At 44.3% G+C, this 12,552-nt stretch overlaps 1 protein-coding gene across 16 annotated transcripts in view; it reads right to left on the bottom strand.

Moving 5' to 3' along the window:
- Atxn1 (ataxin 1) overlaps positions 1-12,552 on the bottom strand; it is a 410,902-nt gene that overhangs the window by 366,246 nt on the left and 32,104 nt on the right. For 13 of the 16 annotated variants that reach the window (NM_012726.4, XM_087589782.1, XM_087589789.1 and 10 more), the window contains 1 exon segment: positions 2,416-2,509. The gene's annotated coding sequence lies outside the window, so the exon portion shown is untranslated. 16 annotated transcript variants of the gene reach the window in all.

Raw genomic sequence — 12,552 nt, 5'->3', positions numbered from 1 at the left:
AAAACCGACTGTTCTTCCAAAGGTCCTAAGTTCAAATCCCAGCAACCACGTGGTGGCTCACAACCATCTGTAATGAGATCTGATGCCCTCTTCTGGTGTGTCTGAAGACAGCTACAGTGTACTCATATACAATAAATAAAATCTTAAAAAAAAAAAAAGGAGGAGGAAGAGGAAGAGGAAGAGGAAGAAGAGGAAGAGGAAGAGGAAGAAGAAAAGGGAGGAGAGAAAGATGACAATGACAAAAGAATCTTAGTTCATCTCACTAGAGGCCCAGAACTGTCTACTTGCCTCACTCTCCCTGCCCCCAAAAGATAAGGGTCAGTCTCCTGGCTTTAACATCGGCATCTCTAAGTTGACAACAGTCAAGTGTCTGTACCCATTGACTTACAGATCCACACATCTAACCCAAGCCTGACATCTCTACTTCCCAATGTTCACATGGACATCACCACTACTGACCAGCTCTTTGTCACCAAAGAACACGGTCACCCACCCAGCAGACACCCATGTTTCCTGTTTTATATTTTACCTGCTATTTATACCCCATCCAAGCCTACACAGAACTGTGGTCTGCCCGTCTCTCCATCTCTCTTCACATTCCATCACCAGAGTCACCACAACAGCCTACAAATGATCCTTGATGCTCTGTGTACCTCCCACCTCTTTCCATACAGCACCGCGCCATCTTTTAAAAACACAAGAGATGCTCTCGTTTGCCCTGCTTCAGAACTCTTGCCACTCCTCCAGGTCAAATAGTGGCTTCCCCCAAAACACACCTACATCCCAGAAGCTATGAATGTGCTCATACATTGAAAAGAGAGTCTCTGCAAAGTTGACTAATGACTGCACGATAAGGTCATTCTGGCTATCCATGTGTACCCTCTATTGGTTACTAATTTGGCATCATGACCAAGGCAACTCAGGGAAGGGATGGTGTATTGTGGGACATGGTCTAAGGGGACAGGGTCCATCATGGTGAGGAAAGGTGGGAAGATCTTAAGGAAGCTATTGTCTGCAGCCAGGAAGCAGTGAGAGGAGGGGGAGGGGGAGGGGAGGGGGAGGAAAGGGAAGGGGACAGAGGGAGAGGGGGTGGGGAAGATGAGGGGAGGGGGAGGGGATGGAGGAGGGGGAAGGGGAAGGAGAGAGAGAGAGAGAGAGAGAGAGAGAGAGAGAGAGAGAGAGAGAGAGATGTTTTGTTTTTATTCAGTCCAGTACTCATCAGGTTAGGCCACCCACAGTCAGGGTGGGTCTTTCCTCCTCACTTAAACCTCGGTGTAAACACTCGCACACAGATGTGTCTCCACGGGGATTCTAAGTACAGCCAAGTTGACAAGGACGCTGAGCATCACAGGTCCTTACCCAGAGCCCAGTGTCCTTATAAGAGACTGAAAGGGCAAGGGCAAGATACGCAGGAAGATACCATGAAGACAAAGGCAGAGTCTAGAGTGACACAGGCCAGAAAATCAAGAAGCAGGAAGACACAAGGGTCCCTGCTCTTTGGCTTGCAGGGAGACTGTGGCCCTACCCTGCTGACACTCAGATTTCAAATCTCTCAGACAGAACAGCATGTTTTAAGGCATCTAGCTCTCTCCTCCGGCTAGCCTCTGCCTTCACTCAGAGGTCATTTTTCTGGTCTCTAGGAGTTTCCTTGTCTTCTCTTTCTTCTACCCCTGCAATACCTCTTCCCTGATTTCCAAAGAAGCACTTAAAAAATCTAGCTTTTCTACTCCTGTTATTTGGGTGGAACCAAGGCACCCAGAGGACAGGAATTCCTTCCCCTGCTGGCGTGAGACCTTAGGTAAATAATTGTACCCCTGCAGCTACAGAAGAGAATGATACAATTTGCTTTGTAGATACCTGAAAGGCTTCTGGGAAAACAAGCCAAGATAAGGAATTCGAGGAATTAGTTCTCAGGACCTTCTTTCTGTGAGCCAGTGTACCTGAGACCCAGAGCGAGACCCAGATACTACGGCCTTCTCTAGCTGTTCTGAAACTGCCCAGCACTCTCTGCTGACGCCCAGGAAGTTGACCAGGTTGGAGGTGGAAGAGAATATCCACCTCCTCATTTCTACGTCAGTCCTGCTCCATAAACCTCTTTTTATTCTTGGCCTAACTCAAGATGGCGGGCGGTTCCCCTCCAAGCCATCCTGCCACACATTTCCCTAAAGGTCCCCCACTGTTGTTCTGAGCAATCTCGAGTGCAAATAAAAGCCAGTAGCCTCTACCAGGTACACCATCTCACCACGCCAAAGGCTGGGCAACAGGCGCCCCCAAATTGTTTCATTCGTTCTTTCCAAACAGTATGTTTTCCGGATGCACAGGTATGTCTGCAACATCAACCTACTGAGTAGTCAGAACAAGGTCATGCCACGGTCATTTTGAATTGAATAAAAAGGAGACTGATTGATGGCTTACTTCCTGTAATTAGGTCCGAATCGGCATCCCTCTGAGTGGTTTTTCTCAGGCACTTCTGCGTCTTGGTTCTCAGTGAGTGGTTCTTACAGGCTGTCTGAAAGACAGAAAAATCCTTTGAAAATCTCATCGAACTGACTACCTTCTCCCTAGGAAATCATGTTATATTGGAGGGATTGGTGAAATGCAGTTTCCAAAGACCATGGGACCTTCTGGAGATGGGAATCCCCAGGGCAGGTGGCTAGCCAGACTATCTGAAATAGTGAACTCTGAGTTCAGTAAAAAACAACCCTGTCTTTTCAACATGTAAAGTGGAGAGACATCAAGGAAAGCAGCTTACATAAACTTCAGCCCTCCTTGTGTACACACACACACACACACACACACACACGTACATGCACACACAGAGACACACATACATACACACATGTGTGCATGCATACATATAGACACACATACATGTACACATAGACACAGACATATATGCACACATGTGTGCACACACACATACATGCACACACAGAGATACACATACACACATGTGTGCATGCACACAGACACACATACATGTACACAGACACACACATATATGCATACATGTGCACACACAGATACACATACATGCATAAACATGTGTGCATGCACACATATGCACATATACATACACAGACACACATACACACACACAGACATACATACACACAGAGACAGACATACATACATACATACACACACACTATTCGTTGGTATGTAATACGTCAAATATTTCAGGCAACATTATTACCAACATTTATGCAAAATTCTTAGAAATAAGGGAGAATTCTGCTGAGGAATGTGAGCCATTGTTGGGCTTTACAAAGTATATCTACTACAGACCCCGAGCTCCTGCCAGATATTTTTTTTAAGTGGAAGCAGGAGTTCTTTCCAGAGGCAGTGACATACGGTATTATCGCCTTGGCTCTTGCTTTAAGAATCCAGGTACACTCCATCTCCAGACATTTACACGCTATAAAAAATGATTGTTATCATCTTTTTTTCAAACAACCTTCCTTGTACAGTTAAAATGAGCTCAATTTCATTCAGCCAGCTTGCATCTAACTTAATACTATAAATCAAGAGAAAGAAGTGAGGTGCAATTATTCTTTAATCCTTAAAGAAGAAGAATGAAGAGACCAAATGCAAACCCCGTCTTTCGCAGATAAAATAGAGTTGTGTTATTTATGACCCCTGCAGCTGAGTCTTTCACTTAGACGTCGAGCAAACTGCGCCACGGAGGCTAAGTTCCCTTAAGCTTTTCTGGACAAATTCCCTGCATTCAACAGAATAAGTTCCAATGTTTAGTCACAAAAGAATCCCTCCAAAGCATTAAGATAATTACACAATTTTAACTTCTAAGTATATATGTATATATTTTTAAAATTAATAACAGTGCACTGCCTTCCTTAGAAGGAAATTTGAATTACAAAGACTCTCTGACTTTTCAAAATTCCTGAACCCAAAAGCCATTTTTCTTAAAAGCCCATGAGCCAAATAGCTTAGCTAAATATTTACCGCAGGATAACGTTTCTACCCTCTGAAAGCTTCTAACCACAGTTCAAACTCAAGTTCCTGACCGTTTTTTTTTTTTTTAAACTTTGTTTCTCCCCATCAAACCAAAGCATGTTGGTTCTAGTACAGCTCATGAAAGAGCCTCCCTGGACAGTTCAAAGGAACCTCAAGCACGATGACTTCATATTCAAAAGAGTCTTCTCATGGTAACAGCATTTAAGTCTGTGAGTCACAAGGCTCAGTTGAGGTTTTGCTCCATCAGCTCTTCCAGACAGGTGAGCTAAGGGTTCCACTGTCTTCTACTGCAGTGAGGCAGTTTGTCTAAATATGGACAGACTTCACGAGAAGCTGAAATGGGGACGGTGACTACACCCAATTCCTCAGCATAAACTGAAAGAAAAAAAAATTCATGAACCCCCCCCCAGTGTCGTGTGTGTGTGTGTGTGTGTGTGTGTGTGTGTGTGTGAGAGAGAGAGAGAGAGAGAGTGTGTGTGTGTGTATGGTGTGTGTGGTATGCATGTGTACATATGTGAGTGTGTGTAAGTGTGTGTGAGAATATGTGAGTGTGCATGTGTATATGTGTGTCTGGTGTGTATGTGAGAGTAGGTGTGGTATGTGTGTATGGGTGTGTATGTGCATGTGTGTGTATGTGAGTGTATTTATGTGTGAGTGTGTTTGTGCATGTGTATGAGTGTATATGTGTATGTGTGTGTGATATGTGTGTGCATGTGTGTTCATGTGTGTATGTATGAGTGTGCATGTTGTATGTATGTGAGAGTGTGCATGTTGTATGTATGTGAGAGTATGCATGTTGTATGTATGTGAGAGTGTGCATGTGTATGTGTGTATATATATGTGTGAGAGTGTGTGTGGTATGTGTGTGCATGTATGTGCATGTTTGTATGTATGTGAAAGTGTGCATGTGTATATGTATGTGAGTGTGTGTGGTGTGTGTGTATGTGTGTGTATATGCATGTGTACATTGTGAGTGTGTGTATGTGTGTGTGAGAGCATGTGAATGTGTGTGTGCATGAGAGTGAATGTGTGAGCATGTACACATGCTCAGGTGCACAGAAAAACTAGGGAACAGTGTCTGCCCATTACATTGCTCTGCACTCTTGCACTTCTTTTTAAAAGACAGGGTCTCTCACTGACCCTGAAGTTCTGACTCAGCTAGACTGGCTAGCCCCGAACCCCCAGGAATCCTCCTGTCTCTGCTTCCTTAGAAGTGGCATTACAGGCACACACTGCCCAGCTTTTAAAAAAAACAAAAAAACAAAAAAAACAATATATTTAAGGAGCCAAACTGAGGCCCTCATCCTCCTGTGGCAGGCACTTTACCTCCACTTTTCCAGCCCTGCAGATGTCCTTAATCAGTAGAACCATTAGAACCAATGGCCTACTTCCAAGATTGCCCACGAAGAAGGAGTGACACCATTTGTGACAGTGGTCTCTCATCAAATCCATTCCCCAGAGACAACGCACTCAACCAGAACAAGCAACCCTTTGAACAGAGTAGAAAAACAGGGGCCTCTGCACACAACCTTCTGGCTTATAGATTTCCACAGGACATCCATCCAGACCCTGGCCATATGCAGACTTCTGAGACAACAGTTCAAACACCAGTCTTGCTTGGACTTCAGGGTTTGAAGGAATGGCAGTAACAGCACTGTGGGGACCCCATCAAGGCCTCTTCTAGTTGTTAGTCCCTGTGTCCCCAGAGAAACACACACACACAGACACACACCCCAGAATTACACGCTAACATGAGATTACCCAAAAAACAAGACACCTTATTTTAATGTCATACCTGATACCTAAATTATGGTCCGATTGAGGACAGGTGGGTTAGATAGACAGCCAAGAGAGAGTCTATCGGTGTGGTTTTACAATGCGATCACTTGAAACATGGCAATGAGAGAAATGTGATGCTCCCTTCTCTCCTCACCCTCTTCTCTCTGTCCTTTACTTGGTGTATTTTACTTGAACCTGTTGGGCTCAGACTCCTCCTCAGCCTTCCCAAGTCTGAGAGCTGTTGACTCAGGTTTCCAGAACTGCTGATTATGATCGTACTTACTACAGGGCGTTTGCATCCCAGAGGAGTGTGATTGTTAATTTGTTGCTGTGCGTTTCTTAAGGAGTCAAAACAGCCAGAGAAAAGCTTGAACTACACACAGCAATAAAGGCTAGAAAAATGCTTCAACAACATGGGAAATGACTCACCGCTAAAGAGATGGAGGTTCAGGAAACCACTTTCCCCGTTCAAGTCGGGGCAAATATGTACAGATGAAACCAGCCCAAAAGAAGCTGAATCCCGTTTACATCAGAAGCCAGATTTCGACGGTCACCTTGGTTGAAATGTTCTTAGAAGTAGTTCTCAATGTTTCCTCCCTTTCTCGGGTGGCTGAGATCAGTAATGACTTGCACGTGTAGGCACTTAGCTAGAACCTACCGCCACATTCTCTCCTACAACAGCATCAACACCCAAGTAAGGAGAAGGCGTCTTCCCCACAGGTTGACTATTTCTGTTCCAACTCCTCCCTGCAGAGTTTCCCAGAAAAGGCGGTAGATGAGCATTTACGTAAAATGTAAGCATTTCCATAAGGAAGAACTCGGTGAATGCGGGTATTTTCAATTTCCTCAGAGCCAAGAACTCAAGAACACAGCACCTGGTGGGAATGACTGGCAAAAGAAGCAAGTTCCTATCTCCCCGCATGCCCCATTACACGGTCCCCTCTGCTAGGTTTCTGTTGCTGTGATAAAATGCCGACCAGAGCAACGGGGAGGAAAAGGCTGGTTTGGCTTACACTTCCATGTCAGGAGCTCAAGGAAGGAACCTGGAGGCAGAGACTGAAGCAGAGGCTGTAGAGGAATGTTGCTTACTGGCTTGCTTCCTCTGGCTCGGTTAGCTCCACCTCTTACACTGCTTAGGCCCGCCCACCTAGGGATGGCACTGCCCACAGGGGGCTGGGCCATCCTACACCAGTTAGCAATTAAGGAAATGCTCCACACGTACGCGTGGGGGCCAATCTATGGAGGCAATTTCTCAGCTGGGGTTCCTTCCCTCTTCCCAGGTGACTAGTGTATGATGTTGCTAAAAACTGACCAGTGCAGCCTTCTCAAAATTCAGACATACAGACGTACAGTTTGCTTCTGGTCACAACACGGAGTTCCGTATTAAGCTGAAGCCTGAAGAAGGAGTACCTTGTACTCTGACTGTTAAAAAGTTGGATGGCGGCGGGTAGAAATCACAGTTAAATCCACTGATACTGAAAGCTTATGGTGTATATAGCTTAATGGCTCTGAGGCAGAATCCAACGTGTGCTTGTGTGTGTTAACATGTGTGGGGGTGCCCTGTTCTCGTGTTCACACAGGTATGGAGGTCGAACGTCAATGCCAGGGGTCCTCCTCAATCGTCTCCCCTTTAATTTATGAACCAGGGTCTCTCACTGAACCTGGTACTAACCTGGTCGGTCAAAGGCTTCCGGGAGCTGGCGGTCTCTTCTCCAATGCTAAGACTGTAGGCACATACCTTCCTGCTCAACGGTTAAATGGGTTCTGGGGAATTCAAAGTCTGGTCCTTACAGTTAAATGGCGGGTACTGAACCCACTGTGGTATTGCCCTCAGTCATCATTTTAAAAAGCAAACTGTCAGGACCTCTTCCACTCAATCCTGTGTGGTGCAGAATCACTTCTTAACTGAGTCCCGCTTTAGATGGGTTTCCCTGGAGTTCGAGCCTTGTGGAGTACAATTAGAGAACCTTCCTCCTAGGTCTAGACTGATAAATGCTACATTTGCCCTTAATCTCCAGAAAATAAGAATAGAATTAAAATTGTTATTAATTATTATTATTATTATTATTATTATTATAGTGACTTATTATTAAAACTCCTCCTCAATTACAAAGTCACCACTCTGATGTACAAAGATGCTACAGACGTAGCTTGGGTCTGCCCCTCCCCAGGCCCCAGAAAATTAAGTAAATTATACTCAGTAAGTTCAGAATCCTTCATAACTGTTTAAATTTTCCATTTATCATGATAAAAGAGCAATTAACTTGGGGTTCAATGATACTTATATATAATTATATCATAAGAATAATAAATGAAATACATAAATAACTCCAAGGTGAGACACAGGCTGAAATGATCAACCACCATTTCTTTTAAGTTTACATACCATAAAGAAAACGATAATGTTGCCTCAGCAAATGGGGTTCGAAAAAGACACCTAATGTAGAGAAGAAGTCTTAAGAACCTAGTTTTTCCACGTGTGTGTATGTGTGTGTGTGTGTGTGTGTGTGAGAGAGAGAGAGAGAGAGAGAGAGAGAGAGACGGAGAGAGAGAGAGAGGCAGGTGTGAGTCGTTCATGTGGCTGCAGGGAACTGAACTAGAGCCCTCTACAAAAGCAGCAAGCTCTCTTAACCTCTGAGCCCTCTCACCAGCCCTCAATAAGAAAAATAGTATTAAGTACTTATTGAAAGCTTTCGACATGATCAGTGAATTACATAATGAATGAACCGAAAGAACTCGTGTAATTATTTTACATAATATTAGAACATAGACTATGGTGCATGAAGAGACTCCAACCTGCTCTTAAAAGCACATTGGTGTGTGCACACGTGTACTTACTTATTTTTTCCTGTGCTAGTGTTTGTACTGCATCTTAGCACATAATCTTCAGACAATGATTAGTTATAAATATTGATGAGAACAAGAATTCAGGGTATGAATGTGTTAAGTTTTCTGTCCAGTGAAAGTACAAAGTATGTGCGTCCTCAGACCATTCCCTCTCCATTTATCACATAAAAAAGAATTGAAACCATCCATCCATCCATCTATCCATCATCCCATTCATTCATTCATTCATTCATTCATGAAACTCATGTTTATATATCATCTATATCATCTACTATTATATAAGGACGTTGCAGAGAACCAGTGCGGTGATCACGTGGGCTTGACTCTCCTTTTTATTAAGAAGGCTCTGGGGCTTGCCGAGATCCACTGTCTGGAGCACTCCAGCTTTATTCAAGAAGAAAGAGAGCTAGAGAAGCCATTGATTTTCTTTTGCTACTTGCTCTTTTGGACCTACTACCCAGTAACTCAGAGAAAGCAAAGACCCCGAGTCCCGAGGTGTCTGCCTGGGACCCGGGCTATGTGAATGAGCGGACGAAACACTGAATGTCCTGCTAACGTGAGCTGTGTAGACAAGAGCTTAGGAACTGAGTGAAGGGAGGAGGGAGGCTCATTTGGCCTTTGTGCCCTAGAGAAGCAGAGGCTCCTGGTGGCACCGATGGTAGAAAAGAAGATGGACAAACAGAGGGATTGATTATGAGGCTAGAATGATGGCTCACTGGTTAAAGACACTGGCTACTTGCCCAGAGGACCTGGGTTCAACCCCCAGTACCACACTGTGGCTCATAACTGTCTGTAACTCTGGTCCCCAGGGTGTCCGATGCCCTCTTCTGGTCTCTGTGAGCATTGTACATATATATAGTGCTCATGCATACATACATACATACATACATACATACATACATACACATACATACTTATAAGCGAGACACTAATATCTGGAACATACTTTTTAAAAAATTTAAGGGAGGTGTCTGGGAATTACATCAGCCAGTCCTGGCGACTGGAAGGAAATGCAGGATGTACAGGCAGAATCTGAGAAGGAGGGTAAAAAGCAGGCACTGCTTCTCTTTAAAACCCTCTGCCTGACTCTTATCCCTCCAAGGCACCACAAATGGTATCTCCTTCCACAGCTACCCATGTACATCAGAAAGCCAGGACATGTTAACAATACCCGTGAAGAAACCGCAGCTCTTCTTACACATAATATTTTATTGATTACTGGCATCGGTGATCATTTTTGCTCCTCAGATGTCAGCAAGGCACAGAAATTAATAATAACTTGGTCACGATTGTGAGTAATACGGCCTTTCCCAGAGACACAAGTGATGTCATAATCTTGAAACAGCCCAAGGACAAATGAACACACAGACGCAACCTCGATACAAGGATGCTCTCCAGCTCTGGAGTAGCATGGAGACCCTTTCCCACCGTCTGGCTTTTCATTCATTTCAGTTCTTCTGAAAACAGTCCTAATGGCTAAGGATCCCACTCTAAAACTATATCCAGGTCTGTGGTGGTGCATACCTGTAATCCCAACACTTGGGAGGCTGAAGGAGGAGAACAGGAACGCTTAAGGACAGCCTGGGCTACACAGAGTGACCCTATCTCAACAACGACAACAACAACAATAATAATAACAATAAAAACAGTTCTTATAACAATAGTGCTGGGCATAATAATAATACTAACAATAACAATAACAAAACAGTTGTTATGGCAACAGTGCTGAGTATGATGGTACATGTCTAATCCCGGCACTTGGGAGGCAGAAGCAGACATCAGGAGTTCGATGCCATCCTTAGATACACGGGGAGTTCAAAGCCATCCTAGGCTACCTGAGACCCTGCCTGAGAAGACGACAATGACAACATTGATGACAATAATAATAACAACAGATATTTATTTCAAATCGGCACATAATAAATGTACCTGTTAGTGGTGCCCCTGTGGTAATTCCATATCGTAATTGCTAAGGATTCTCAGACCTCCACGTTTACTTCCAAAGCTGGTTAGAGCCAACACCCATGGAAGGTTCTTGGATCTCACTGATTCCACCACCCCACAGTCCTGAGAAACCCTGGGACAGAGCCTTCTACAAAATGATATCTACCTTCCAGACAACTGTGGATGGAGTTTTAATACCACCCACCCCGCCCCCTTACAAAGTACCTGCTCCCAAGAGTCTGCTATCAGCTGCAGCAGGCTCAAAGCCTGTGTCCTCTGCTTCGATTTTCTTTTCTTGTATTTATTCAGTTAGTTTGTAATGGCCTTTGTGTTTTCCCATTAATTCATTTATTCACCTTACACCCTGATCGCAGCTCCCTCCTCCCAATCCCTCTCTTACAGCCCCTTCCTCCCTTTCCCTCCCCTTCTTGTCTGAGAAGGATGAGGCCTCCCCTGAATACTAACTCACCGTGTACACCTCTGTCTTTTTTCCTCCTTACCCTCATTTCCCCAATGTATGCATTCAGAGCAGTTAAAGGGACCTTCTCTCAGAGCCTTCCTGCCGGCTTAACAGTGAGTGGGTAATGACCAGACTGAGGGGGCAGAGAGACTTGCATGGAGGATATTGCATTCAACACCAACTTTCTCTGAAATGCTTGCACCTCTAAGGTCAGCTTTGTGATTATATGCAGCCGGGACTCCGTACTATGTAAAAGCCAATGTTCTTTTTGCTCACGTTGGAAGTGTGACAGCCTAGCATCTATGTCCTCTCCACAACCAGGAAACCTCAATGAGGCAATAACTGAAGTGCCTTAAGCAGGGAGTGGTAGTGCAGCCATGTTTTGCAATCAAAGTACCACTTGGGGAGGCTGCCAGACTGAAGGGATCTTGCCAGCACTTGGTCCGAGAAGGTCTCAAAACCCACAGCTATGAGGCAGCACTTCAGGTGCTGCTAAATGAAAGGCCCTCGTCCCTTCAGTGATCTGTAGCATTAGGCATATTTCCTCTTCTGTATTCCAGCCTTTGAGGCTGAGCCATAGGGAAGCTAGGGGAGGGGAGAGGGAAGGAGGAGAAGGGGAAGGGGGAGGGGGACACAACACACAAGACTCTTTAAACACAAATCACGTAAGAGATGTGTCCAGCACACCATTAGCCCAGCGCATAGTAGGTTTTCCGCAGACATTGGTTACAACCCCCCTTCTCTTCAAATGAATTGAAAAAGAAAAACAAACAAACAAACAAACAAACAAAACCAAATAATACAAAACAGCTAGGTGACCTGGAAACGGTAGCAACAGATAGATCAAAAAGAAACTTTCAAACGACTCGCTGGGATTTCCTTTGCACAATTAAAAATGAAATGTCTGAATAATAATGGAAACTCAGTACTGTTTGACTGCGATTTTTAAGAGATTCGTTTGTTTTATTTGTGTATAAATAAGCAATAAATAAAACATAAGTCCAGGTGCCCAAGAAGGCCAGAGGAAAGCACTGGAGAAGCTGGAGTTATAGGGAGTTTTGAGTTGCCTCGTGTGGGTGCCAGGAGCCAAACTCCAGTCTTCAACAAGAACAGAAAGTGCAGAGCCATCTCTCTCTCCAGCTCCCCTGGCTGCAGTTTAAGGGACAATAATGTAAATAGAAACTCCTTTGTAGAGATGTGTGATCACACAACTTTCTGAGGTTAGGAATTAGCCAATCAATACAAAACGTTTATTAAATATAAAATGATATAAGTAAAAAAAACTATTTTTTTTATTCTATAAAGCATAGTTAGGGACTGGGATATGGCTCAGTCAGGAGGGTGCATGTACCCAGAGCAGTGCCCTGCACTGAGGACTGCACGCACACCTAGGGCTTTAATCTAGTAAGAAAGTTTTCCTATTGCTGTGAACCTCAGTTCTTTTCCTCCCAGAGGCAGTCCACAGCCACACATATCTTCCCAGAGCTAATTTCACAAAGCTCAGAGAAGCTAAACATGACTCATTCAAGGTCAACTCCCAAGTCAGT

Source organism: Rattus norvegicus, chromosome 17, assembly GCF_021556685.1.
Source record: "Rattus norvegicus strain SHRSP/BbbUtx chromosome 17, alternate assembly SHRSP_T2T, whole genome shotgun sequence".
In the NCBI taxonomy this organism is placed as follows: domain Eukaryota; kingdom Metazoa; phylum Chordata; class Mammalia; order Rodentia; family Muridae; genus Rattus; species Rattus norvegicus.
This window is presented reverse-complemented; position numbering and strand designations above follow the sequence as displayed.